At 35.9% G+C, this 25,163-nt stretch overlaps 1 protein-coding gene across 6 annotated transcripts in view; it reads right to left on the bottom strand.

Annotated features, from left to right (window-relative positions):
* The window catches only part of LOC143246477 (5'-AMP-activated protein kinase subunit gamma-1-like), a 190,939-nt gene that overhangs the window by 118,067 nt on the left and 47,709 nt on the right, over nucleotides 1-25,163 (bottom strand). Inside the window, exon 1 of one of the 6 annotated variants that reach the window (XM_076493275.1) lies at nucleotides 7,442-7,694. The exons of 4 other annotated variants lie outside the window; for them this stretch is intronic. The gene's annotated coding sequence lies outside the window, so the exon portion shown is untranslated. Of the gene's footprint in view, nucleotides 1-6,833; nucleotides 7,331-7,441; nucleotides 7,695-25,163 lie in introns of those variants that run through there. One more of the 6 variants, XM_076493279.1, reaches the window with a different exon arrangement.

The raw sequence follows: 25,163 nt of genomic DNA, 5'->3' as shown, positions 1-25,163 counted from the left end.
CTACTATTCGTTGGTAAAAGAGTAGCCTCAAGAGTTGGCTGCAGGTGGTGATGACTAACTGCCTTCCTTCTAGTCTTACATTGCTAAATTAGGAGCGGCTTGCAAAGATAGCCCTCGTGTAGCTTTGCGCGAAATTTAAAAACAAGAAAACAAGTATCAAAATTACATTCTTTAATTTATCAAAACTGAACATCCAACAAACTTGAAAATTCAACTGTTCGAAATTTGATCGAAACAGACAAATCAACATTGCTCATTGTTGATTCAGTTTGCACTAATAGAAGGCAAGTTAAAGACCAAACATCTACAATCGATAACAATAAGGATAATGGAAGAGAGAGAGAGAAATTTTGCGGCTGGAGCCACTAACCAGGATTTAAACAGTGGACTGTTGACGTTGAAGACAATCACGACTTATATCCGATCTTGTAACTTGGGTGAACTTTAAAACAAACGCTACTGATTGTATAATTAATAATTATACGTAGCAGAACGTTAATGAACTTGGAGTTTTTGAAATGTATGTAGTAAGGTCTATGAAATCCAAATTAGATATGCTTTAAAAATTATCTCACTCGAAACTGGTATATGGAAAGCTCAAGGATAGAGAGGAAGAATGTTTGGTTACTGTGTCCACTGCGAATTGTGTTTATTGTTTGGCAAGCTATCTAGCGGTGGTTTATTGGACAATCCGTTCTCTGGACCCAGATTCAATGACTGAAAGAACGCCTTGTCTCTGATCACGAAAGCAATGTAGAACATCTTGAAATCACGAAGAATCTTATCTTACGTTTGAATTTCCTTTTCCGGAGTAAAAAAATCGATGCAGAGCTTTTCGAACTGCACTTAGCAGAACGGCACTGTAGTGTAATGTATCAAAACGGGTTGTAGCAGTTATAACGTTTCTAACAGGATGTGGCTTAGCGTTCCGTGGATCAATTTAATTATATGATCGATTACGAAAGGAAATTACCTGGGTCTTTTAGAAGTTACTGCTGAGTTAGGCCAATCTTTCACAGATCATACCGAAATAGAGGTAATCCATGCAATAGAAAATATTTATTAAATACTATTTGTGTTGAATTCATAGAACATATAGCTAAAACAACTGATTCAAATAAAAAATAAGGTACAGGAAAAATGTTATTCTATTAGTATCGTGGTCTCAATCACTAGATAACACCCACTCTGGTCAGTTTACATTTGTTTTGCGGCAGATACTTTATTGGATTAAAAACACGCACATCTGTCCATATGTATGGCTATTTTAAAAGGCCATGAAGTTGCTAATGTAGGAAATTTTATTTATTTTGTTTCAAAGTTCACACAAAGCTACACAAGGGCTATCTGCATTAGCTTTCCCTAAGTTAGTATTGCGAGACTACAGGAAAGGCAGCTAGTCATCACCACCCACCGCCAACTCTTGGGCTACTCTTCTACTAACGAATAATGGGATTGACCGTAACATTATAACGCCCTCACGGCTAATATGGCTATCATGTTTGGTGTGACGGGGATTCAAACCCGCGACCCTAAGATTACGAGTTGAACACCCTAACCACCTGGCCAAGCTGGACTTCCTTTCATATTATACTGTACATTTGTTAAGTTTAGTAGGACTGTAGTGTTGCAGAGTCCATGAAACTTGTAACACAAAGGAAGGAACTGTTAAAGACAACACTACAGTAAAACGATGACAAACCTATAAAACGTCTACTGGATCACCAGTACTAGCGCCGATGCATGTAAATCAAAACGCACTGGATGTGACGTTTCGGACAGCATTAGAAAAAATGAGGTTAAGGCTGAAATCACGACAACGAAGAACACAGTTTGCTTAAAAATATAAGCAGATTGGAAAAAAAAGGTACTGACCGTTGTCTGAGGGCCAGGTGGTTAAGGCACTCGACTCGTAATCTGAGGGTCGCGAGTTCGAATCCCCGTCACACCAAACGTGCTCGCCCATTCAGCTCTGGGGACGTTATAATGTGATGGTCAATCCCACTATTCGTTAGCAAAAGAGTAGCTTAAACGTTGGCAGTGGGTTGTGATGACTCCCTGCCTTCCCTCTAGTCTTACATCGTTAAATTAGGGACAGCTAGCGCAGATAGCCCTTGTGTAGCTGTACGCAAAATTCAAAACTAACAAACAAACATATTCCTGGAGTTAAACATGTCGCTCCGTTATGCTGAAGTTAATTGATATGGAATACGTTAACACTTTTGGCAAATACGAAGAAACGGGTAAGAGACTGTCAAATTACAGAATCTATAAATAAGACAAGATAAGTAAAGTATATATTCCTAAAAAACGTTGGAGTCAAAGAAAAGCAAACCTTCAGTCGACTTTTATGGCAACACTTCAACACCATTTATCCAGTCACTGACAAGGATAAAGGATGCAGTTTAATAGAACGAATATCTGTGTACTCTGAGATAGAAAGGAAATTTGGGTTTCTTAGCCGATTACAAACAATACATGTACACGATACAGTAAAAACCTTCATTGCAGTAATTGTATGCAGTGTATTTAGACGTAGAGTTCCTCACGAATATACACATCTTAAAAGCCTGTTGTCGACATGAGGTCTGATACCTGACGCGACAAAGAAAGACACCTAATTTTAACAGTCAGAGTCTTGCTGGAGTTAATCAGAAATCTAAATACAAATGAATCCCTGTTGCTCAGTTTATACAGGCATTGTGGATATTTCTACAACAAACTGTAGAGAAGAATACGAAATAATACACAAGAAGCTTATCAGCGTTAGCAATACATGAATAATACACAGTAATTTACACTTCTGTCTCTTATGTTCGTCTCCTGTATAAATATGGTGGATTTGGTTCTGTTAAGCAAAAAGTTACATGATTGGCTATCTCTGCTGTACGCATCATAGGTTTCAAAAGTTACATGATTGGCTATCTCTGCTGTACGCATCACAGGTTTCAAAAAGTTACATGATTGGCTATCTCTGCTGTACGCATCATAGGTTTCAAAAAGTTACATGATTGGCTATCTCTGCTGTACGTATCATAGGTTTCAAAACACAGTTTTTAGCGTTAAAAATCTATAGATTTACCACTGAACTACTAGGATACGATGGGGAAAAGACAACGTTACGGTAGTTGCCAAAATGTTTGCAGGAGAGGGGACAACTAATTTGGCTCTGATTGAACCTCAAGATAATAAATAGCACAGATTTATAATTGGTTATATATTGTCATTGTGACACAATTTAATGTTAGTACTTAGTCCTTACGCAATTTTATTTTCGATTACAAATTACTCAAGCGTAGTTTTACTGCCCCAGAATGATCTATATCTAAGAACCTAACACAGGTTCAAGGCAATAACTCGGAATGAGTTGCTAAAACGTTATATTCATGAAGCGTCATCTAGTGGTAACGAATCACGAACTTCTGTAGCACCAACTAACGCCAGAATCAAGAGAGAAAATAAGAGGTAATTAAGTGTAATTAAGTATTTGCTCTCTTTTACAATAATAAAAAAACGACAACGCAAATTTAACTAGACGAGCACTCGCGTAGCGCATATTTCCGCTACGCAGAGTTGATCGTACTCGGCTCTCGAAAAAAATACGAAAATATGTCCGTTGTTATCAACAAACACGGACCATTTATGGCAGGATAATGAGGAATAATATTATACACATGTCCACAAAGTTGCATCGAAATTTGATAATTTTTATTGAGTTATAGAGCAAAAAGTGTGAAAAATTGGGGCTCGTGTTAACATATAGGGATTTTTTCGTAACTTTGCTGTAACCTTGACCTTTCAAAACGAATCACTTCTAAGTTGGGTGGCAAGTGTATGCGAACTTTCAAAATTCATCCCGTGTCATAGTCGAGCAAATAATTTTGTATAGATAAACATGGGTCTTCAACACACAAACAGCCAATAGATTGGCAAAGACAATCTAGATTTGCACCAACTATGGAGGTTATACACGTGCGTTAACAATATCTTGGGCTCCAAATAAAACACAGGCATTTCAAAACTTTATTGTCTTAACAAAAGTACTGTAGAAAATGACAAATTTATATTACAAGACTATCCCCAAAGCGTCTGATGAGAATGCAAGCAAAGACGTTTAAATACTTCTGTGCTTAAATATATGACGTACACACGAACCAACTTTGAAGAGCGCTAACTAATGTAGTTCTACTTAAAATTACAATTTCCGGCTTTTTAAAATCGTAATACGTTAGCATACCTAACATAATAAATCGGAAACTCGTCCGAGATAAATTATAATACGTAAAAAAACTACCGATTTTAAAACCACAAACCCAGATCCGTGGTGGCTAACCACGGGAAAACTCCCATATGGATAAATATTAAATGTCCTTAATCACGTGACATTCAGATAATGCCTTTAATGCATCAAACTTTCCGCTAATCATATTGATGAAAAGCAATAAAATGTATCAGCACTAGTAGTAAAACAATAAGTGTGAGAGAGATTAGGCATGATTCAGCACATTATGATGGCCCGTAAGTCCCTACCCATCCATATATCTTATGTATCCAGTGTATCTGTATGCTGTCCCTCATTCTCGCTGCATTATATTACGCGACGCCATGTTCTGCGAGACATTTTCAAGCATAAATGGGCCTAAATCAGCCATATTTTTCTGAAAAAAAAAGAAAAATTTATAATACATGCGTAATTGAATATAACGTGATAACATATGGATGGGTAGGGACTTACGGGCCACCCTGTACCTTGTAACTAAAGGGCAATGAATACAGAACATCACAGGCCAACTAACTGATATGGTCAAAGTTGCATTGAAATAGTGCAAAAAAAAAGAAGCAGTTACACTATTAAAAAAATAGCTTTTTCTTGTGGTGGAAGCATTATCCAGTTAAACAGAAACATAAAATGAAAAACTTCCTTTTCCCACAGTTCGGTATGACTATCAGACACAGAGCCACCTGTCGTCAGTTTATTCGCTTTCAAGATGTGAAAAAAGTATACGGTATATCAAACACTGCCAACGTCCCAGAGACTAAAAAAGACAGATGCGTGTACTGCAGTGAGGAATGAAACAGTCTTGTAACGTTACGTCACGAAACAGGACCATCTATCAAACTGTCATTACATACCACACTAAACATTCGTTCACTGCACTTAGCACCACCAATATTCCCTTTCTCAGACTCTCCATACTTAAGTTTCTAACAACAAACGTTCCAGAATCCAAATTACTGTAGACATTTAAAAAAATCGTTCGTTTTGTGCGAGACATCTTTGTATTCAGTGTCTCTAAGTAGACACGATATCATATCATCTGTAAAATTCTTCAACCTTGTTACCAATGAGCAATGTAGTGAAGTCCAAAATCCAGAAAATGACGCCAAAACTAATCAATAATGATTCTCCATATAGATAACGTTCAAATTACAGACTTATTTCGTTCACCACTCGCTTATCGCTGATCCGCTTGGGGGTGAGGGTCACCGACAGGTAAGAAATCATGCATATACACCTTACTTAGAAACTACCTGTCTCAAGGGTAATCTTTCTCTTCTCTTTCACACTCATCCATGTCCCAGTCGATGAAACTGACACTATCTTATCACAGGAAGATCCAGCTGGCATAAAACGAGTTTTAAAATCAGCTCATCTTCAGTTCTCAGTTAAGGCTGGATTCACATATGGAAGATTACTACTATCAAAGCAGTACACTGTAGCTCTGGTTTATTAACACTCCTACGAAAAGTGGGGCCTAATAGGCCCTAGAGCAACTTGAAAGGTTATTAATATTAGGCTAATAATTTTGTATTTAAATGAAATTGCCATTTAATATTAGCCTAATATTAATAACCTTTCAAGTTGCTCTGGAGCCTATTAGGCCCCACTTTTCGTAGGAGTGTTAATAACTAGAACAGGTAATCAATGTTTACTCTGCCTGTTGGAAAATAATAACCATCTTTTTACGACAATTATTTTACACTGCTGGCTTAAGACTGACTGAAATCGGTTAAGCTAGTTGGAACTCCTGGCATATCGTTGTAATTACGGCTGTATCATAGCTAAACCGAAGCACCCACCATGTGATTAATTAGTTCAGATTTATATAGCTTCCTTGCTTTTGTTCGTATGTTGTTAATAATATACAAAACAGCTCTGGAAAAGGCGGGTAAGCAAAATAAGATTTAATTAAAATCACGGAATTATCTAAAAAAAACAGTTTTAACTTTTAACTCAACAACGGTCACCTTCCTCTTGTTGAAAATATATTCCATTGTCTAACGTTACGGGCTGAGATACAAACTCTTCAAAAAATATATATTCCATAGTCTAACGTTACGGGCTGAGATACAAACACTTTTAAAAAAAAAAAACTATATTCTATAGTCTAACATTACGGGCTGAGATACAAACTCTTTAAAAAATATATATTCCATAGTCTAACGTTACGGGCTGAGATACAAACTCTTTAAAAAATATATATTCCATAGTCTAACGTTACGGGCTGAGATACAAACTCTTTAAAAAAAATATATTCCATGTAATATAACAATTTACTATTTTCAAACTTCCTTCACAACCAATCTGTGAGAATCGAAGCTAGTAATATATTACTTCTGTTCCTTTTATGTCCTCTGCAGGAGGTCAAGACACCACTGTAAGGTCTCCCCGCTTACAATTATCAACGTGAAACGACATACTAGTCAGCTATGTACCATATGACATAACGAACTGGAACACTTCAGGTCCCATTTTGGATGCAAAATCTCAAAAATAGCCTTTCAAACAGAACATTAAATGATATATTAAACATAATCAAAATAAAACTTACCCAGTTAGATTCAGGTAAAAACTCACGAGAAAATCCAAATATTTCAGGTGTATTAAATTTTACGCTCTCTAGCTGGCACCGCACTGAACAGGCCACTCTTTCCCTGGCACCACACCCAAAAAGTCATTTCCTACCTGACACTATGCTTAAGAAGCCATTCATCATAAAATTCACGGGCCTGACTCTTGACACTAATATCTGTTGGAAACAGCTTACAATAATATCCCTCAGCTCTAAGCTTCGTCCGAGCGACACGTACATTACTGAGCAGTTCATTTATTTTGTTACTCGTATAAAACACACATATCAGACTTGTCGAATATCGTTGTCCTCTGTGTATAGGTAGTCAAAGTCTAACCAGAACTCAAAATCAGTTAAGCGCATATTTCAATCTCCGACGTTTTCTAGAACACTTACATAGACTCCTTACCATGCAAGGAATCTCATCTCGAGTAAAAAATGGCTAAATAAACTGATTAAAAAATAATTTAATATTGCATCAAACTGACCAAGCCTATAATAACTTATACAGGAAGCAAGCCTGCACTCTATCTGTATTTAAATTGATTAAAACGTAGTTTTTTTTTTCATCTGTTTATTTTACTTACGAACGTCTCTGCCAGATAACTGTATCTTGGTTCTTTGTAACTAAATTACTATACTTGCTAATTACTCTCTCCAATACCAGCGTAACAACAACTTGTTCTTGTAGTTGTTTATTCTCACGAGGGTTATTGTTAACCACTACGTTCCCTAGTTATATGGATATTAATCCTTCGCCAGCGCCAAAGTACTTCGATCTGAAGCAAGCCTCTTACCCCACCCCTGCCTCTCCACCCTCCCTCTTCCTTCCTGTTTCCCTGCTCGTATGAGTCATGCACGAGCCTTCCCGCGACGAAAAGTTTAGCCAGATGAACCTCCTGTCTTGTTTTACGTTTTATCATCATTGGGATAGGAGTAGAGGAATAAGCGTTTCTTTACCTCTTCCAACAGTGGCGATTTTATCATCAGTCATCGTTTACAGTTTTGAAATAGAGGTTCAAACGAAGAAAACACCACCTCCCCACCCACCCCAGTACATCCTGAAAACGTTCTGATAAAACAATGAATACCATCGCTTTATTTTCTTTGTTAGTGTAATCTCGATGAACAAACACTGATCAGAAGTTTATTTAATATTCTAAAGAGAAAGATAACTCTAAGCGAGAGTTATAAGAAAGTTTTGATCGAATAGTGGGGCTTGCCTGTTATTATTACAACGCATTCAAGATCAGAAAAACTTGGATCTCAAATTTGTGATAACGAGACTGAAACCATAGATTCTCAGATCAACAGCCCAACACGATAACCAGTAGACCATGCTCAGCTCAAGTTAAGCTTATTTTAACATGGCATTAAACCAAAGTCTTACTTTGTTTAGTTTTTTAAGCGCATAACAACACAATGGGCTATCCGTGCTGTGCCTATACCATATATCGAAACTCGGTTTTAGAGTTAATCCTTCAGACTTACTGTTGTGCTACTGTGGAACTTACCGAATTAATAACAAAGGAAACTGCAGAACAAAACTCTGAATAATTACTCTTATTATGAGGCTATTCTTGACCAATTAAAATGTGTTGTTGTTAATCCAAATAATTTTAAAAGTGTTATCGTTCATTTACGTAATTAAGAACTGTTATTGTTCATTTAGATAATTAAAACTGTGTTATTGTGTATTTAAATGAATAAAACACGTTCAAAGTTTAAGACGTGTCTAAAAAGAGAGAGAAGGCAGAAGCGGTCTGTTCGTAGAAATATTCAAACGAGTTTGATAGATAACGGCTATTCTACTCTCTACTGGCTATAAAACACATTCCTAAATTATTCACAAAACTATTTGTTTTGTTTTGAATTTCAAATAAGGCACTCGACTCCTAATCTGAGGGTCACAGGTTCGAATCCCCGTCACACCAAACATGCTCGCCCTTTCAGCCGTGGGGGCATTATAATGTTACGATCAATCCCATTATTCGTTGGCAAAAGAGTAGCCCAAGAGTTAGCGGTGGATGGTGATGACTAGCTGCCTTCCCTCTGGCTTTAAACTGCAAAATTAGGGACGACTAGCGCAGATAGCCCTCGTGTAGCTTTGCGTGACATTCAAAACAAACAATACTAATATGGAATATTGGCCCAACAACATTAATCTCTCCGAGTTAGAATTGTATAAAATGAAACCAGACAACTTCCATTAAATTTGTTATCCACGTCTTCAACGAGAGTTAACGACTCTACGTGTACTGTAGACATTCGAGGACTCCATGTAACTTAATTTCAAGCAAAGGTTACAGCCCATAAAAGTCACCGATCACAATCTTGAATACAAGTTATCTGTTGCGATAGTGCCTTAAACATCGATACTGGAGAACAGAACATCGAACAGTCCTTTTTATAGTAACGAATCCCACTACTTATATACTCCGAATAGACTGGTCTGATTTGATGACAACTTAGATAATCTTTGGATATAATCCAGTATTCTTAGCCGTCAAACAGTGGTTACTAAGATCCCAGTATTCTTAGCCGTCAAACAGTGGTTACTAAGATCCCAGTATTCTTAGCCGTCAAACAGTGGTTACTAAGATCCCAGTATTCTTAGCCGTCAAACAGTGGTTACTAAGATCCCAGTATTCTTAGCCGTCAAACAGTAGTTACTAAGATCCCAGTATTCTTAGCCGTCAAACAGTAGTTACTAAGATCCCAGTATTCTTAGCCGTCAAACAGTAGTTACTAAGATCCCAGTATTCTTAGCCGTCAAACAGTGGTTACTAAGATCCCAGTATTCTTAGCCGTCAAACAGTAGTTACTAAGATCCCAGTATTCTTAGCCGTCAAACAGTAGTTACTAAGATCCCAGTATTCTTAGCCGTCAAACAGTAGTTACTAAGATCCCAGTATTCTTAGCCGTCAAACAGTAGTTACTAAGATCCCAGTATTCTTAGCCGTCAAACAGTAGTTACTAAGATCCCAGTATTCTTAGCCGTCAAACAGTGGTTACTAAGATCCCAGTATTCTTAGCGGTCAAACAGTAGTTACTAAGATCCCAGTATTCTTAGCCGTCAAACAGTAGTTACTAAGATCCCAGTATTCTTAGCCGTCAAACAGTGGTTACTAAGATCCCAGTATTCTTAGCCGTCAAACAGTAGTTACTAAGATCCCAGTATTCTTAGCCGTCAAACAGTGGTTACTAAGATCCCATTATATACTAACCTGTCCGGATATTTTTGGCGTAACTTTCATTCTCCTCTTTTATGTTTTCGGTTTCTCTTTGAAAGCGTGAATTTTAATGTGAACGCTAAGGATCTCTCTCAGCTGGATAATTTTAAATAGGAAGCATTTTAAAGAACGCGAAACCCGCGCCAACTTTCACATTTCAAGCTGTATAAATATTTCTCAAAAAACTGACACTGTTTTTCTAAGAATATACCAGTATCCGGATTTTTATTAAACATCTAGAAGAAAACAAGTTTTGGTAAAGTGTATACCTGTGTGTTTAGAAAATAATATGGAAAGAAAACTACTCAACCGAGTTTAGATTAGTTGAAAAAAAACAAGGAAAGAAAACTACTCAACCGAGTTTAAATTAGTTGAAAAAAAACAAGGAAAGAAAACTACTCAACCGAATTTAAATTAGTTGAAAAAAAACAAGGAAAGAAAACTACTCAACCGAATTTAAATTAGTTGAAAAAAAACAAGGAAAGAAAACTACTCAACCGAGTTTAAATTAGTTGAAAAAAACAAGAAAAGAAAACTACTCAACCGAGTTTAAATTAGTTGAAAAAAACAAGGAAAGAAAACTGCTCAACCGAGGTTAGGTTAATTGAAAAAAACAAACAAGGAAAGAAAACTACTCAACCGAGTTTAGGTTAATTGAAAAAAAAAAAGGAAGGAAAACTACTCAACCGAGTTTAGGTTAATTGAAAAAAAAAAACAAGGAAGGAAAACTACTCAACCGAGTTTAGGTTAATTGAAAAAAAAACAAGGAAAGAAAACTACTCAACCGAGTTTAAATTAGTTGAAAAAAAACAAGAAAAGAAAACTACTCAACCGAGTTTAAATTAGTTGAAAAAAACAAGAAAAGAAAACTACTCAACCGAGTTTAAATTAGTTGAAAAAAACAAACAAGAAAACTACTCAACCGAGTTTAGGTTAATTGAAAAAAAACAAGGAAAGAAAACTACTCAACCGAGTTTAGGTTAATTGAAAAAAAACTACTCAACCGAGTTTAGGTTAATTGAAAAAAAAAACAAGGAAGGAAAACTACTCAACCGAGTTTAGGTTAATTGAAAAAAAAACAAGGAAAGAAAACTACTCAACCGAGTTTAAATTGAAAAAAAAACAAGAAAAAAAACTACTCAACCGAGTTTAAATTAGGAAAACTACTCAACCGAGTTTAAATTAGTTGAAAAAAACAAACAAGAAAACTACTCAACCGAGTTTAGGTTAATTGAAAAAAAAAAACAAGGAAGGAAAACTACTCAACCGAGTTTAAATTAGTTGAAAAAAAACAAGAAAAGAAAACTACTCAACCGAGTTTAGGTTAATTGAAAAAGAAAAAAAAACAAGGAGAGTAAACTACTCAACCGAGTTTAGGTTAATTGAAAAAAACAAGGAAAGAAAACTACTCAACCGAGAGTAGGTTAATTGAAAAAGAAAAAGAAAAACAAGGAAAGAAAACTACTCAACCGAGTTTAGGTTAATTGAAAAAAAAAAACAAGGAAAGAAAACTACTCAACCGAGTTTAGGTTAATTGAAAAAAAAAAAAACAAGGAAAGAAAACTACTCAAACGAGTCTAGTGAAGTGAAAAAATAAAGTACCAATAGGTTTTCTTTCCAAAGTTTAAATCGTTTAAATTGCACCTGCAGTTTCAATCATGTCCGAAGCTTCTCACAGAACATCGTTCGCTCGTGCAGTTTGGAAATTTTAGATATTTTACGTACTTAGTTTCTTCACTTTGTGTACAACTTTGGCGAAACCTTTGGATCGGTATCAGTAAAAACACTATACACCTATATGTTCATCACGAGTAAAATAAAACAAACTATATGCTAATATGTTCGTCTTTTATTTTTCATGAAACATAATAAAACAGACTGGAATAAGTTCCAGTTTTGCAAAACGAGTTTAACTATGATTCGTACAATTCTAAAAATAACTTCTAGCAGAGCGAATACTAAAAAGGAAGAAGATTTTATTTTCGTTCTCTGCAAGCGATTTAATCCGCTTATTTATAGCAAAAGCCTCTCACTTCAGGAATCCGATTGATGTTTGATAAATTGTTAAAGAATGGTTTAATCTAGAATCAAAAGTAAGAAATCGCATTTTCTCGACATATTACTGTATATAGTTTCAGCTCTTCTAGTTTGTTTTCGTCAACACTGGCTGTCCGTGTAGTTTATTTATCATGTCTGATGAAAAACACTGGGACTGGAATTATTTCGGAGATTATTATAATTTTGCACGTGAGAAGTGATAATTTATGAGTTGAAAGACATACGTGCGAATGAAAACCGATTGGACAGAAAACGATCACACCGTGTCAACACGAATACCATATACTGAAACATTTATTATCCCAATACTATGATATTTGCGATACTTACTAACTTAATAACAGCTTGGAAATCCCCAGGTATGCACACCACTGGAAGAAAGATGTTGGGCTTTTATAGCTTTTCAGAAAGATAACATTATTTTATTATTATTCATCAATTTCATTTTTAATTGATTTTTAGAGGGGTAACATAATGTACAATATTTTTATTAACTGTGTATTTAAAATACATTGATATTTATACAAATATGAAATGTGTTCATACTTCTCGCTTTAATACCATAGACGTAAGCCTACACTTATTGAGATTGTTACATTAATGTACTAATATGCATACCTATATCTTACGTGTTCCGTTGCATCTCGGTACATAGCCACCACCACCCGCGCGCGCACGCACGTGCGTGCATGTGTAAAATGTGCGATCCAGTGTCTGGCATGCTAACCACTGAGCCATGTTCGATCCTCTAAAACCATTCTCTGTATTTTGTAGCCTTTACACCTGAAACCAATCGTTAAAAACCATGCTTGTACGAACAGTTTTTAGTTGTGGCATAACGGCTCACATAATGGTTCCGAGTAGTCGTTTGTTTGTTTTTACAAGTACAAAACAAATGTTTAGCTCATAGCTCCATCTCTTGACCGATTTTAGATAAAATTTAAGTCGCAGCTATTGAGAATTCCATGTTTTTAAACCTCTCGTAATCGTTTGTACAAAGCCTCCAACTGGAATTTACGGGTGGGGAGACCACAGAATTAATTAATACGAAATAAACGATAAAATAGTGAATGTATACAACAATTCTAATTTAAAATGTCTTATTTTTTTATACAAGTTCTCAAAACCTACAAATAAAAACAAGTTATTTAAACTCGGTATAATTAAATAAAAATATTCGAAAAGTTTACATTCTTCTCCTTTCTTCACCATATTACACACACACACACACACACACACAGAAAAACACTAACATAACAGCCTAAATCACTAACACGTTCTTAAATTCATTGATACACACCTCTGAATTCCAATTCACCGACACAGTTTCGATTCACGTGCTCATATAATTTACACGTTATCAGACTAGTGCTTTCAGAAATTTTCACCAATAATTTAAATCAAACTTGTGATATCATTCCAGATCAGTTAACAGTAACGTCTTTAGTCAAACAAGATTAAAAATAAACAACAAACAGCCAGCTTACAAAATAATACAATATCTTTTAAAATCTATACAAAGATAACTTACAAAACAAAATGGCGTATTACAGCTACCACACATAAATATAACGAATGGAAAAACTGATATAATGTATTTACAATATTGTCTGTTTTTGTCTTTCACATCAATCTATGTAATTATATTTTTATTGTTAATTATTAGCTAATTTGTAAGAACGTATTAGAACTACATAGATCATTGCACCACAAATTATGCGTATCATCACTTATATAAACCACATGCTATATATACAGGGTGGCCCGTAAGTCCCTACCCATCCATATGTTATTATAAACAACGTTATAATACTAATGATGAGTTGAAGGCAGTTGTTATTGCGGCATTTGGAACAATAACCCCTGCTCTGTTGAGGAAAATGTCTCACAGAACATAGCGTCGCATAATATTATGCAGCGAGAATGAGGGACAGCACACAGAAACACTGGATACATAGGATATATGGATGGGTCAAGACTTACGGGCCACCCTGTACATATACTAACAAGTGATAGCTTTTTAATATGTGTTATAATATTATAGACCTCGTAAACCTTGAGTGCCAGGACGGAATTACGAGAACTTAATAAAATCAGAACCAGTTCTAAAGAACACCGTAGCTTCATTGTCAAATATTTTGTTTTACAGGCAATTCTTACTTTGCTTTTATGTGAAGTTACCAAACTAGCGTCGCTTGTTACACTCTGAACATTTGTTAAATCGGTTTATAATTTCCTTTCAGATAATTCCAAAATTCACCCACTGGTTTACGTTTTACTAGATGCTGACAAATACAGGCTTGTTTACAAACTTGGACTGCAACAAAAGTCAGATCACGTTACAATCTAAGATATCTTCACTTCTAGCAAAGAATATTTAATAATAATGCAGCATAATACAATCATAACATCCACACATAAATAATGTACTTATGTAATTGTGTGATTCTATTAACTTTTCAAATGTGTAATTACGTTTACTTATTACGTCACATTATTTTTTATGTATTTGATTATAGATCACTGATGACAGAATTAGTTTCTTCTTCGAGTTTATGTATTTGATTATAGATCACTGATGATAGAATTAGTTTCTTCTTCGATTTTTATGTATTTGATTATAGATCACTGATGACAGAATTAGTTTCTTCTTCGATTTTAATGTATTTGATTATAGATCACTGATGATAGAATTAGTTTCTTCTTCGATTTTAATGTATTTGATTATAGATCACTGATGATAGAATTAGTTTCTTCTTCGATTTTAATGTATTTGATTATAGGTCACTGATGATAGAATTAGTTTCTTCTTCGATTTTAATGTATTTGATTATAGGTCACTGATGATAGAATTAGTTTCTTCTTCGATTTTAATGTATTTGATTATAGATCACTGATGACAGAATTAGTTTCTTCTTCGAGATTTGTCGCTGTTCTCGTCTTTTTCATAAACACTCTGTTTAAATTTAATGAGATCCGGCAGCTGTGATTCTTGGTTATTTAGTGTAACTGTTCTGTTTACTAGGGTGAGTAATTATATATCTTGTATCTTAGTTTTTGTTACCTGTATCATAATACTGGTACCGATATTCAGCTGAGGCAGTTCACAAATACAAGTTAAATCACATAACTTCATGCCATTTTTTACGATTGAAAAAGTAATAGGTAAGTGTACTATACAATCATTATAACTAACATATATCAAAAGATACTATCACTAAAGATGTGACGAAAAATAATTTTATATTCTAAAAAACGTGATTGCCAGCTTAATCATAAAATATATTACAAATAGAAATCAACTTTTTAGAATAATTATATAAAAAATTATTCCCCTAATGGAAAGCCTAAAGGCTTATAACAATAACAACTGAATTTCGATACCCAACATGGGCACAGTATAGATAACACATTGCGTAGCTTTGCGTTTAACGACAAAAAACAAAAGGAGGTATTGCCATACGGCCAATCCTGTACAAACTAAAATTAGGTTTAGCAACTAAAAGTTCCATTGTTTATATGAGAGCGAGCTTTCGTTGCTGCTTCGTTGTTATGCGTCCTATATTCAGATATTTATAGAAGTTGTTTTGTTTTTCCTACCAACCACGTGGCTTTGCCGTTTTATAAAAGATGGTAAAAGACAGGACAAGTCCGTCCACTCGACCCAGCAATAGAAAACGAGTCTATATGATCCAATCCCTTAAAAACGAAGACAAGCTGGTAATATAATTAACATGCGAGATTCATCATCACATCTAAGTTGAGTAGAAAGGTTTAAGATATCTGTATAACATTATACATATACGCATAGTTAAGAGATATTACAATAATAACATTCCATATGGTGAACTGTAACCAGATGCATGTAACTAGTATACTAAGCACGTGAAATAAAACTACAATTTGGATAATAAACAACAATATACAAAGCACAAAAGTTTCATATTAAACAATGACGACAGAAGTGAAAAGACCTGGACTGACGCTAAGGGAAAAGAAACTGAATATTCAACAATGGCCACAGAAACAGATGCGGTGCAACAAACTAACTGTTAGCCATTATTAACTGTGAATGCACAGAAACTGGATTAGAAAATACAAATACAAAAACTATTTCGTACACTAAAGTAACAGTGTTATATTTAAATGTAGAAATGGGTGAGAAAAACACAGACCGCGATTATCCCTCCACATTTCAGGCTTAATACAATTAAAAGTTTATTCGACTTTACAGTAATTTGTTAATTAATAATATAATGACGTAAGAAAAAATTATCCTTGAAATAGGAATACGCAGTCCGAGATCCCGAGAAACCAGTTTCACCAGCAAAAATACTTGTGTTCAAATAGAAAATTGTTTTTCTATGCATTTCTTCCAAACACGTGTGAAAATGTACATAAAACTTGCAAATTGTCTATGGAAGTTTTTTTTCGACCTCTCTTGTAAGCTCTGTATATGTATTAACATAGCGGGTTATTTAAAAAGACAAAGACGTGAAGTTCATAGATACGAATTAATATATACCGCCTATCAACGTTGTGAAATATATTCAACATTATTTCTTGTAGATTCCATAAGTGTTAGAAATATATAAAAGAAATAATTTAAAGGTTCTTTGAACAGTCTTATATGACTTAACTGTGAGACAACTTTAACCCTAGTTATTACGTTCTTCTATAAAGGAACCTACAAGTTTTTCATAAAGACTAAGATATAATAAAAAGTTACATCAAAGTCTAAATAGAGCTTTAATCTAAATCACTAGCAGGAGACAAGTCTTCTGTTCGTACCAGTTGTTTAATATACCGCCGCTAAATGAAGATAAGAAGACGTAACTTATTTTCCAACGGAAGGATTGAATCACGAAGTTAAACCGTGTTTATTGAAATCCTCATTACATAATAATGGTTGTCAAAGGTTACAAGTTATGAAAATGTGATAAATTACATACTTTACATATAATAGGCAGAGATTATATAGCTACAATACGAGCACGAAAACGCATGCAGTTTTTATGAGCGTTTTTTATGTTCTCTCACGAAATACATGCTAAGCTAATTTTGATTATATTTCAAAATCTGTGTGTTTTGTTTTAATTTGAGTAAAGCTGCACGAGGACTACGTGCGCTAGCCGTCCCTAATTTAGCAGTGTACGACTAAAGGCAAGGCAGACTATATATCACATTCACCGCAAACTCTTGGGCTACTGGATTTACCAACGAATAGTGGGATTGACCGCACGTTATAAAACATTCCCATAGCTGAAAAGGCAGTCATGCATTGACTAATGACGAAATATAGAGTTGTTAAGACTAACGTATTAAATCGAGAGATGCAAAGTCGTAACAAGGCATAATAAATAGAAAGAAATAATTTAAACAACAGTACGAAAGTCACGGAACTTTAAAAAACTGTAGGATAACTAAAAACGACGAACCAAAACAGTATTATGGTAAGTCAAAGCATTATTTAGTTGACTGTTAATAAAGAATGGATGAAAGGTCAATACAACATTATGCATTTGTATTTAAACATGTTAATATTTTGAATCGAAATAAGAAGACAATAAAATGCATACTTATGTTTCCCTAATGCATTGTCCATTAGCATGTGAAACCAACAAATCGTGCAAGTTTGTTTTTGATTTGTTTTGTTTTGAATTTCGCGCAAAGCTACTCGAGAGCTATCTGCGCTAGCCGTCCTAAATTTAGCAGTGAAAGACTAGTGGGAAAAAAAGCTAGTCATCACCACTCACTGCCAACTCTTGGGTTACGCTTTAGCCAAAAAATAGCGGAATTGACTGTCACATTATAATGGCCTCAGGATTGAAAGGGCGAATATGTTTGGTGGGACGGAGATTTGAACTCAAGACCTTCAAATTACGAGTCGAGTGCCCTAACCACCAGCTTATGTCGGGTCAATCGTGAAATTAACAGCCCGTTAAGGGCTATACAAGATTGCGTTTGTTTACCTGAGTTTAAGAGTACTAGAGAATGATGGTATACAGGGGACATACTTTTTACTACGAAAGATCGTCCATTATTCCAAAGTTATCTTAAAAGTTCACTACTTCTACCTTTATTTACTTAATCAAAATGTCTTCGTCTAAGATCATCTTTGAACCAATAACAACCGACCACTATTCCGATTCTAATGAAATTGTAACCCTTTAAATAAAAGTCCAGAGATACAGCTTTTGAATGTATTGGTTATTTATATAACAACGTTTCGACCACTCATGTGATCATCACCAGTGTATCTTCTTATAGCAAAGCACATAAAACTATCTACTGAGTCCACCAAGGAGAATCGAACCCCTGATTTTGACGGTGTAAATCCGTAGACTTACCACTGTACCAGTGGGGGACGGCCATCACCAATTAACTACCATCTGTTTTGTGAAATACTGCGCGGGCACTTTGTTCCAAATTAGAAAGTTTATGCAAACGTGATACATTAACTTGAGATAATACCCGATCTGCCCATTAAAAATTCAATTATTCGAGTTCATGTGTAGTTTTCACATAATGTGGTCCAGAAACCCATTAGAGCTGCTTTCCTTCTAACTACCATTGTTCTTTGTCATTCTCTTAACATAATATTTGACTTGCCCACAGAATTTATAACTGTAAAACTGCATCTTGTGCATAACTGTAAACAGAAATGTCCTCCAATGGTAGATCAGGTGACAACTTGGCGGTTAAAACCCTCCCTTAATTTTAAATTGGTAATGCTAATCGTTCTAAGTACGTTCATGTTAGCGAATTATCAGAGTGATGTTAAATTTAATCAGCCTGGTAGAAGTTATCGTCGAGTGCAGTTTAGAAAGATCAAGTAGTTAGTTTGTTGGTTGATTTAATATTTTATGGCACAAAGCAACCAGGCTTTCTGCGCCAAACATCCGGTAAAACGGTAAAATTAAAGTAAACGTAATAAACTTCATAAAAGGAAATGAAGGTAAAACAAAACAGAGTTTAAAAAACATAAAAAGCATAAAACCAATGTTTACATCAAGTCTACAATGTTAAGAGAAAAATTACAGTAAGAGAAGTCGTAAAGGACTTTCTGTAGCATAATGGTAATTATCATAACCCGCCAAGAAGACTAACAGGTGAGTACAAGAACCACCGTCAGTTACCTGAAGTTGGCCTTTCCAGTCCTGGTTTCAAGTTATGGGACATTATGGCCATTTTCAAAATGTAAAGTAATAAAAGTTTTAAAAGACGTGCAGCAACATTTTAATAATAACTCTTCAGGATAACTAACGGGTAGTTCAAACAGCAGCGTTAGTCACCTGTAGTTGGCCTTTCCAGTTCTGGTGTCGAATTATTTAATGTTACGGCCATTTTCTGCTTTTCAAATCGAACCAGAGATTTTGTGATTCTTAAATGGGAACCACATTAAAAAAGATTTAATGTATAAATTAAAACACTTAAATAACAATAAAAAGATTAATTGCCTTTACAAAACTAAAAACATTACCAAGGTGAACAGTGTCACCGTCACCAATAACACTGTCTAACGTTATGGACACACCTTAAAATAGAACATGTGTAAAATGGTGCCGTCATTGAGAGTCGTAACGACGACAAGACAGTAAAATGTGGCTTATTGTGGCCCGAGTGGATACAGACAACACACTGATGCATCAGTCCCAGATAAAAGAAAATGACGAGTTAAAAAACTATGAACAATGCGTAGTCTAGGTAGAACAACTTCCTCTTTCCGATCCTTACGATAACAAGACGGCCAAAGTCCAATATAGTGTTTTATTTAGAAAAGCTTGTTTTCGCATTGCTCATTCCAAGTCGACTGCCAGCTGGCATGGACTCGAGCCTTGAATAGAGGACCATAGTCCATGTATGGAATAGGCACAGCGGTGATAGTGCCGGAGCAGATAGATTTAGCTGCCGTGTCTGCGAGCTCGTTCCCACGAATACCACCGTGGTCTGGTATTCAGAGAAACTAGATAGAAGTAGATGTTAAAGAGAAAGGGGCCAGTCGGTTTTGAGCGATTTCAGGGCCAGTAGAGAACTAAGCGAGTCAGTATAAATAGTGCAGTTTGAGTACTGTTCAGCTTCAATGTGATCCAGGGTAAAAGAAATGGCGTACAGTTCAGCAGTGAACACAGAAGCTGTAGAGGGGATTCTGCGTGCAACCACTGTACCACAATAAACCACAGCTGAGCCGAAACAGTCATCTGATTTTAAACCATCTGTATAAATAGGAGTGGAAGGAACCCACACTGGAAGAGTAAAAAGAGGTTGTTTGATTCGAGAAACCAAACAAAATGAGCATTAACCATTCTAAGGTCTTACAGAGACAGCTCGTCAAAGCAATTGGACGATAGTTTGAAGGAATCTTGTGATCCTTCTCAGGCTTAGAGAAAGGTAGGACAATATCCTGGCGCCAGGCATCAGGAAAAACATTCTCCTGCTAGATACATTTAAAAACAATTAAACTAATAGCAAGAGAAGCAGGAGATAGATGGCGCAGCATCTCAGAGTGTATATCATCAGGTCCAACCGATGTACTGCCAGACCGATGAAGGGCCAGTTTCGGTTACACCAGTGTAAAGGGACGATGATAGTCATGGAGACAGTCACCTCGAAAGGAAAGAGATGATCGCCCTGCCCGAGTCTTGATAGCTAAAAAGTTGGAGGAAGAAGCAGAAGTGCTAGATACCTGGCAAAAGCTTTCACCCGCAGTATTGGCGATGCTTCAGATATCAGCTACTTCCTGGCCATCAGAGAGTAAGATCGAGAGGGAGACAGATTTGTATCGCCCACTAACCTTTCGAATCTTGTCGCATATGAATTTGGAACTGGTGGTAAAAAATATGCTGGTTGTAAGTGTAATTCAAGATTCCTTCTGGCTTTGACGTCTTACCCACCAAGCATGTGCATGGGCCCACTGGAAAGCGATGCAGTTTGAGAATGTGGGATATCTATGGAAAGTATCTCAGGCCAATTTTTGAGTCTTCCGTGCCATGTGGCAGGCATGATTCCGCCACGGAAATCGTGTCGAGGTTTTAGGAATACACTGAGCAGCTGCCAAGCAGTCGTCTATTAACGGCTGACACACAATAGCAGGATCAAATTCTGAGAGAGCAGTGAAAGAGGGCCAGTTTGCTTGAACCAGCTTCCGCGGATTCCAGTGACTGAGGGAGGACGCAAACGAATGATTGTTTTGCAACTTAGGGTGGAAGAAGAAGATGTACCCAAGGAAATACCTGTACCTGGAAACAAAGGATGTGGATCTTGGGTTTGTTGGAATGTATGGAAGGGACAGAGATGGATGTTGAAATTGATTCATCAACTTTTTTAACTGTGAAGGTCAAAAGGATTTTCATTTGTTTTGTAAACGATTCTTTTGAAGGCATAGAGAGATCTGTCTGCACTCCCACTGTAGTTGTGGAACGAAGTGTAGCAGCACATGTCCGAAATGAAGCAGTGGACAGCAATTTTCGAGCCTCAGGATAAGTAATGTTATGAATCGTGAGAGCCATTGCAATTGACATAATGAGGGTCCATTTCACACTCGTATGCATCAGCATCCTTGCCACCACAACGAGCACACGTCAAGGAACCACGACATGACGTCTTTGAGCGACCGAACTTCTGACACTGAAAACATCGGAGAGGGTTTGGAATGTATGGCCATACTCTGCAATTAAGATAACATGCCTTGATGTTGGCAGGCGGACGTTGTGACGTAAATGTGAGAATGATGACATTGGTCGGCATTATAATTCCATCTTTGCGAGTGCAAATACACCTCACTGCAGACTCTCCTTGGGTGGAAAAATCAGCAAGAATCTCCAACACTGTTCTTCAAATCCCTTTCAACAATAACTCCTCGTGATGAATTCAAAAGAGCATGAGGTGTAACCTGAATAGGTATATCCCCAATTGCTTTTGAATGCAAGAGGTGTTCACTATGTTGAGATGTGGATGTTTGAACCAATATGTCACCAGATCGAAGCTTATTTACTGACTTTGGAGAGCTAGTAAATCCCTCCAGTCTCTTCTGAATAAAAAATGGGAACATTTGCCCTAAAGGGTTGTCTGAAAGAGAATGTAGGATAAGAAAATGAGGTACAACAGGTGGTATAGATGTTGAATACTGCTGCTTAAAAACTTCAAGACGTGGCCGTTTACCTATGGACTGTTTTTTCATTATTTACTTAAATTTTTAATTGGAGTATCCATGATAAAAAAAGAAATTGCGTGCCCACTGACCCCACCAACCATGGAGCCCTACGAGGGCAAGCAAGGACATTGTAGCAATGCCAGGGCCTCGTAAGCACTATACCCAAACACCAGCATTAGAGACAATGTCCATAACACCTGTTGAGAACATCCACCACTGGTACTTGGTTGACCCTAGCCCAAGTGGACCATGTACAGGAATTCAAGACTAAAGTGGTGTGTTAGGGTTGGACCCCTCAACCACCAGGATCCTCTCCTCTCCTTCACGGGTCGCCACGCACGGCAAACACGTGGGTGGATGTTTAGATCCCAGAGGAGGTAAACTGAAAGAACAGAAGCTTCCCTGGGAGGTCCCCTCATCACGTTCAGAAATCCACACCGAGGGGGAGATTAAGTGAAAGATTGTTTTTTGTTTTGTTTTTGAATTTCGCGCAAAGCTACTCAAGAGCTATCTGCACTAGCTGTCCCTAATATAGCAGTGTAAGACCAGAGGGAAGACAGCTAGTCATCACCATCCACTGCCAACTCTTGGGCCACTCTTGAGTGAAAGTGACTGTACATCATGCAAAGCAAGTAAATACACAGCGTTTTGTTTTTAAATAAAAACTGTTCACTGCGTCATATATTATAATCACTCTGTTTATTTCCTTAGCACGAATTCATTGATTCCAATAACTCAGAACTAATCTGTATTAAATATTCTCATCAAAAAGCCAATTATTCTGCTGACCTATGTTTTCACTCGTGAAGGAAATAAATGCCATCAGAAAATACCACAATAATTCATACTCCATATTGAATAATCTTGCAGCTAAATAAGGACAACGTAAGGCATTAAACAACATTAAATGCAAAGTTGTTTTTTTTCGCGGGGTAACTTATTAAAATGAGAGTTAAAATTATTCGTTATTATTGTATATCAAAGTGTAAACATTTGACATCTTAAAACTTTGAAAGTGTCATTTTTTCATGCTTGGTTTAAAAAGGGGTTGGGTGAGGAGGTTGCAAAGAGTAAAGAAACGAGTTTTCTAATAGGAAAACCTCAAATACAAAGTAATTACAGAAAAAAAGCTTCGGAGTTCTACGATTCATACCTCACAGTATGACACAGAAAGATGAAATTGTACTAACTGTTATTATGCAGAATCCACTCGATTACTATAAGAAATTTTAAATCCACTCTAGAGTACCACAATTTATAAGAGGGAGAAAGAGAGAAGACACTTATTCTCAACACTGAGAGACATAACTCATAACCTGCTAGGACAAAACACCAATGCAATGCGATTTTCACTAAAATGAAAATTATCATATTTGTTAAATACATTAAAAATATCTTTGACGCAGTGTTATCATTTTGAAAATATTTATAATAAAATTTGAATATTCAGCGATTTTATTATGACATAATTGCCTGTTTATCGGATAATGTGCTATGAATTATAATGGACACCAGTATTAAAGCAATACGCGGCCCGGCACGGCCAAGCGTGTTGAGGCGTGCGACTCGTAATCTGAGGGTCGCGTGTTCGCATCCTCGTCGCGCCAAACATGCTCGCCCTTTCAGCCGTAGGGGCGTTATAATGTGACAATCAATCCCACTATTCGTTGGTAAAAGAGTAGCCCAAGAGCTGGCGGTGGGTGGTGATAACTTGCTGCCTTCCCTCTAGTCTTACACTGCTAAATTAGGGATGGCTAGAACAGATAGTCCTCGAGTAGCTTTGTGCAAAATTCCAAAACAAACAATTAAAGCAATACAAAAGGCATCTGGATTTTCTTCCCAAAAAGTAATCTGAAACTAAATATAAAGAGCTAGTTGGCATAGTCGCTACATCTCCAGTGTATATGCCGCTTTTCAGCTATCCAGAGCGTTCCTAAATCTAAAACTGGCGAATAACCAAATCGCGATTTTTTATTTTTCGTTCGTCATTTCTCTTGAACAGGCCCAGTATCCATTTAGTTTTAACAAACTATAATTTTATCATTTGATAAAGCAAAACAGTCTTCACGATATTTGACTACATATTTTATTATTAGTCTGTGCAAAATTTTAAAAGACTTAGAACGTAACCCACGTACGCCATCTTATTAAAAAAAAAAAAAAACCAAGCAAACTAGTACTGGGAACACATCAGTCCGGAAGACAGAAGACGACATATTAGGCATTTCTTTTATACAGTTGTTAAAGTAAAGCTTCAAATAGTGCAAGAAAATAAAAATTAGCTTCATTAAAAGTAGTTGACATGTAACTAAATATTTTAACTAAAATATTATAATTGAACAACTTATTTGAAACTAATTAAGAAATGTTCGAGATAATGTCATCCCCATGAATGAGAAAACAATTAATAATTATTATATTATAATAATAATTATTTCCTGTCCCTGAAGACAGGGTAATTTTTGAAAATATTTAGATCTAAGCAGAAAACAGTTATGTTGTTCAAAGTGCTTCATCGCGTTTTGAAGTCGGTTTAGTGCTTTGTTTGTTTCGGGTTAAAAATAAACAATATAATATTACAGAAAGTTTGCCTCTTTTATGGTCTTTACGTTTAATTATCTCATCCAAGATATTTCAGTTTCACCTCTTTACATGTTTTTGGTAGAATGGACACATATGAGTTGACGTTGAATTAAAAAAAAAATTGAATATGGACTATTACATTGTATGCAATATTTTAACTATAAAATGCATTTATTATTTTAAATTACTGGTTTATGCTATATACAAGTTTTTTTAAGGATTTAAGATATAATATCTGTTAGGTTTAACATACAGTCTATTCAAGAATGATATAAAGTACTT

This window comes from Tachypleus tridentatus, chromosome 3 (assembly GCF_004210375.1).
Source record: "Tachypleus tridentatus isolate NWPU-2018 chromosome 3, ASM421037v1, whole genome shotgun sequence".
Classification (NCBI taxonomy): domain Eukaryota; kingdom Metazoa; phylum Arthropoda; class Merostomata; order Xiphosura; family Limulidae; genus Tachypleus; species Tachypleus tridentatus.
The sequence above is the reverse complement of the archived record's forward strand: the minus strand, read 5'-3'. Positions and strand labels throughout refer to the sequence as shown.